The sequence below is a fragment of the Octodon degus genome, unplaced genomic scaffold (genome assembly GCF_000260255.1).
Source record: "Octodon degus isolate 3935 unplaced genomic scaffold, OctDeg1.0 scaffold00169, whole genome shotgun sequence".
Lineage (NCBI taxonomy): Eukaryota > Metazoa > Chordata > Mammalia > Rodentia > Octodontidae > Octodon > Octodon degus.
This window is the reverse complement of record NW_004524745.1, coordinates 2159118-2164584: the sequence shown is the minus strand read 5'-3', so window position 1 is coordinate 2164584 and position 5467 is coordinate 2159118.

Sequence of the window (5467 nt, the reverse complement as noted above, 5' to 3'; positions counted from 1 at the left end):
TGGAGAATTCCATAATTCAGTAGAGACAGTTTGTTCCAGGGTGCTAGATACAACAGGGCTTGATCTGTCTCCATTCCTGGTCCTCAGTGGGGAGGTCTTTTCTTCTCTTCCCTCTTCTACAAGGTAAAATAATAAACATTTAGCTGGATCTGAGTTAGGGACTGGAAATACTCAAATGAATAGATACTACTCCCTGCCTAGAGGAGTTCACAGGCTAGTTTTGTACTCCCTGAACTACAAACTAGAGTATTTATTGGTCCATTTCCCTATCACAATGAAATCAGAAAAAGCAGACAATATAGTGAGTCTTTAAATAAAGCTTAGATAGTCAATATAAAACCCATCCTCTGGTTTATGTTGTTATGTATATTCTTTCCTCAAAAGATTTTGAAAGTACATGGTGTTACTATTGATTTTTTTATTTTCCTCAGAAAATGAAAACCAATTTTTATTATATCCCAAGATGGGGCCGGGGAGATGGCTCAGTAAAATAAGTGCTTGCCTGGAAAGCTCAAGGCCTGACTTCAATCCCTGGTTCTGAAAAAAAAAAAAAAAAAAAAAAAAAATCCCAAGAGGGGTGTGTGTGCATGCGTGTGTGTGTGTGTGTGTGTGTGTGTGTGTGTGTAGATGAGCATGGTGGTGCATGCCTGTAATTTCAGCACTAGGCAAACTGAGGCAGGTAGATTACCATGGATTTGAGACCAGCCTGGGCTACAAAGTGAGCTCAAGGCCAGCCTGAACTGCATAGGGAGACCCTGTCTCAAAAAGACAAAAAATAGAAACAAAAAAATCACAGAACATGGATTTATCAAATATAGCTGAGACCAGTGTAGGCTTTCACACACATCCAACCCTCCCTGCACTCAGAGTAGGAAGGGAAGAGTCACAGGACTCAAGAGGGTAGATTGGGCTGGCGAGACAGGTCAGTGGTCTAAAGCTCCTGCTTAGGCAAGCACAGGGAGCATGGTTCAGTCCCTAGCACCACATGCCACTCCAGCACCACCCCCAAGTTGGCCACCACAAAAAAAAAAAAAAGAGGGTCAGATTCAGCAAACCCCTGGTAGACAAGGGCTGCTCCCACTGGACAGCATGGAGCAGATGGCTAATGTTTCAGGAGCCCAGGAGAACTGTGCTCATCTATTTGGTTGGGGAGGGGCAGCAATTCAAGACAGGGATCCAGCAGGCACAATAGGAAAAGCTAATGAAACAGGAACAGGCTGTCCCAGAGAGAGGAGCTGCAGGCTCTGCCTTTTATGGGGTAATTAAATGTGGTTATAAGCTTTTATCAAAATTAGCCTTGCTTTCTGGGTTTCCATGGCCCAGACATAAATAACCCACTCATCAATCCCTTAAAATTATATCCCTTCATGGGGCAGAGGCCTTAGTTTGGCACCTAAGCTGACACTAACACAAGAATATACTTTCCTGCTTATCACTTAAGGCTTGAGGGCTTAAACTCATTTTGGGGTCTGTGTGGAGATCAATGGGAGATCTTAGTATGTTTTAACTTATGTATTTGGTACAGGGTCTCACTATGAAGCACAGACTCATAGTGATACTGCTGTTTTCAGCCTCCCCAGTGCTGCGGTTACAGGTATGCACCACCACGCTCCATGGCTGGCTCAGCACCCAGGGGTGGGGCTGGCATGGCATATAGTGTGGGGGATGGAACCCTGGTCCTTGTGCTTGCCTAAGCAGGCACCTAGTCTGCTGAGCTATCTCCCTGGCCCTCTTCCTTTGTTTCTTTCTTTTATTTTTGGCGGAACCGGGGATTGAACTCTTGTGCTTGCCAGGCAAGCACTTATTCTACTGAGCCATCTCTCTGGTCCCTTCTTCTTCTTTTTTTCTTTTTTTCTTTTTTTCTTTTTTTTTTTTTGTGGTACCAGGGATTGAACTCAGGACCTTACACTTGCCAGGCAGATGCTTACACCGCTGAGCTGTATCCCTGGCCCCTCTTTTGTTGAGATAGGGCCTTGGTATGTAATTCAAGATGACCTTTAGCTCACTATAAGATAGGTTCTGTACCAAGTACAAACTGCTAAATTATCCTGGCCCTGATTCAACGTGGCTGAATCCCCAAAACAACAGCTTATCTTTCCAGTGACCACTTCCTCCTTCTCCTCCCCAGTCCTGGATACATTTTCGATGTTCCTAACTGGCTCCTTGTGTGTCACTAAACCTGCCCCTCAAACTTTGCCCCTAGCAAACATCAGCCTCCCTCAGCTCAGAGGATCCTCCATATCTCTGTCATGGGTCCTATCCATGTCCTGCTCAGTGACAATAAAGGCCTTTTCCATTCTTTTCTTTTACTTCTGCTTCTCTGCTGTGTCCCTGGAAAACTTAACATTATGTAGATAAGAACTGACACTTGGGGCCATTCTCCTGCCTTAGCCTCCCATGTACCGGGATTACAAATATATGCCACCAAGCCCAGTCACAATTATTTCAATACAGTCTAATAAAGACAGGTAAAAAGGCAGAGGTAACCATGGTGTAGGAGTAGAGGTAAGGGCATCTGGTGACAGTATCTGAAAAGGGGATTAAAAGGAAGGATGGCCTGATTGTGAAGGGCCAGGCAGGAGATTCTTAGGAGGCAGAACTGGGGAGTCATTGCCCAATGGAGTGGGAAATCAGAAAGGTTTCCCCAAGGAGCTGACTCTTGAGATGGGCTTCTCGCCTCACCCTTTACTTTATGGCTTCCTTCTCTTCTTTCTTCCCCCCTGCCCCACATTTCCTTTGCATACTGGCCTGGAACATCCTCACAGCCTGCTTCTCTAATTACTTCATCCCATTTTAATTTTGCTGAGTTAGGAGCTTGTGAATTCAAGAGGAAATTCATGCAAAACACCCAACAAACTAAATGTGCTGGCGTTTTAGAAACAAGTTTGACCCTATCTGCCCTCTTCACCCACCCTTCCTCCAGCCCTGCTTCTCACCCAACTCAGTTTGAAAATTTCCAGGAGTGAATGGGCTGATGGGAAAGGGGGTGGAATTATGGAATAAAGTGTTGGATTTGACTGAATCTTTTGAGTCACTTCTATAGGAAAAGAGAACAGAGTGGGGCTCTCTGATGGAGGGTCTTCTACAGGACTCCTTTTGGAACTTATGGAATTCCTTATTTTTTTTACAATTTTTTTGAGACAGGGTTCTGTTATCTACTTTCAGCTGTACTTGAACTCACTGTGTAGTCCAGGCTGGCCTTGAACTCATGGCAATCCTCCTACCTCAGCCTATCCATTATAGGTGTGAGATAATGGTAAAGGGGAAATAAAAGGAACTCTCAACCTGCTAGATGTCAGATATGCTGAGTTTGGGATCTTCAAGACTGAAGAATGGGGCGAAGGAGATGGCTCAGTGGAGTGTTTCCCTGGCACGCACAAGGACCTGAGTTCAGTCTCTGGTTCCACCAAAAAAAAAAAAAAAAAAAAAAAAAAAAGACTGAAGAATGAAGTCTAAGGAGCAATGGAGGTTAAGAGTAAGCAATATGAGAGAGGTATAGCTTCTGAGAGACAGGGAATCCCCCAAGATGGCTGACTTTGGACCCCACTTTATAGAGGAAGTTTTATAGAGTAAAATCATGAGATGGGAGCAAAAACATGGGGTGGGTTAATAAGGGACAAAACTATAATTAGCCAGGGCTGGCCAAGTAGCTCACGGTATTGAAGCACCTGCAAGCAGGTGCAGGTACTGAGGATTCAATCTCTGGGCCTGCTGTGCTGGCTCCACCCCCAGGGCACACAGACAGCAATTGAGACTGGGTGTGGTGGCCCGTGTTTGTAATCCCAGCTCTTGGGAGGCTGTAAACAGGTGAATCACTAAGAGCCCGATCTAGTAGTGAGACCCTGAACACCTTGTAGACCCTTCCCTAAGATACATATTAAAAAAAAAAAAAAAGAAAAAAAAATTAAAAGAGGGCTGGGACTGTAGTTCAGTTGTAGAGCACTTGCCCGTAGGTTTGACCCTAGTACTAGAAACAAACAGAATAAAAACTAAAAAGTTAAAATTTTCCTTACTAATCCACATAAATAATAAATCTCTATCTGTTAACATAAATAAAAACACTCCAGTATCTTGTTTCAGACCTTAGAGGTGTATCTGGAATTCTCTAGTCATTGTTACAAACCCAAAGGAGAACACAGTTGTTGTCCTGTCTGTTTTCTGAACTGTTCCTTCCCTGAGTCATTCCCTCCTGCAGTTTCCTTGATTCCAGCAACAATAGGTCTGATCGATAAACATCTTGTGACAAGAATCAAAACTGCCTGCTCCCAGCACCAATGATTTCCTTGGTGCCAATAAGACTGCATCACCAATGGATAATGATCAATCAGACCATGCATTCTGCGTTTGTCTCTTCCTTACAATACCCTAAATTCTGGACAGTACACCAGAGACAGGTCTGGAACATTGCTCTTGGATCTTTCCTAGTGTGGCCACACAGAGAATAAAATTGCTCCTCTGTACTTACCACCACTTCTCCCCTAGTTAGGATGAGTGGCTGAACATGATTTGTTGGAACCCCCAAAGTCAGGCCCTAGCCTCACCCAGGTCTCCAGATACAATATCTGCCTTGGTAGAAGGTCCCTGAATTTTCATACCTGCTTTGGTAATCAGTCAATTTCAATATGTATATGAAGAAAATCTGGCCTCATGGAGTTGGGAAAATCTGGCCTCATGGAGTTGGAAAAGGGAGGAATTTTATCATTGGCAATAAATATCCGGAGTTATTTTCCTTCAGATGAGAGACTCACTTTGTTAATTTTTGGAAAATTATTTTAGTTTTCAGATGATTGTGAATATTTTTAATACCACATAAAACACACACACACACACACTCTCACTCTCTCTCTCTCTCTCTCTCTCTCTCTCTCACACACACACACACACACATACACCCCACACACTTTTTTGGTACTGGGAACTGCTGAGCTACATCCCCAGGCTTTTGGACATAGAGTCTCACTTCATTACCCAGGCTGGGCTTGAATGTGCATTCTTCCTGCCTCAGCCTCCCTCAGTGCTGGGATTACAGGTGTGTACCACCAGGCCCAGATATAGTAGTTCCTTATTTTTTTTTCTTTAGCCAAATTTTATTGGTACATTTTATTTTATTTTTTAATTTTTTTCCATAATTTTATTGAGAAATAAATAGCAATGAGACAGTTTCAAATCAAATTGGTAGGACAGTTCCAATAATTAACACATTGTATACTGCCTTCCTAGGGATTGTTTGTTGTACAAGATGCAGACATTATTGGTACATTTTTTTTTTGACATGTCAATCTTTTATGATGAGTTGTGTGTTAACATTTATTACATTTTTTTGAAGAATCAAATCCATTCTCTCTATGGATGCTTTCTTATGCCTACACGTGAGTCTGAACAGATACATGCTGAGCAGTTCATATTCACGAGGTCTCTCCACTGGCAGCAAAACTTTTCAGAGTCATTTCCTTTGTGAAAAATCATT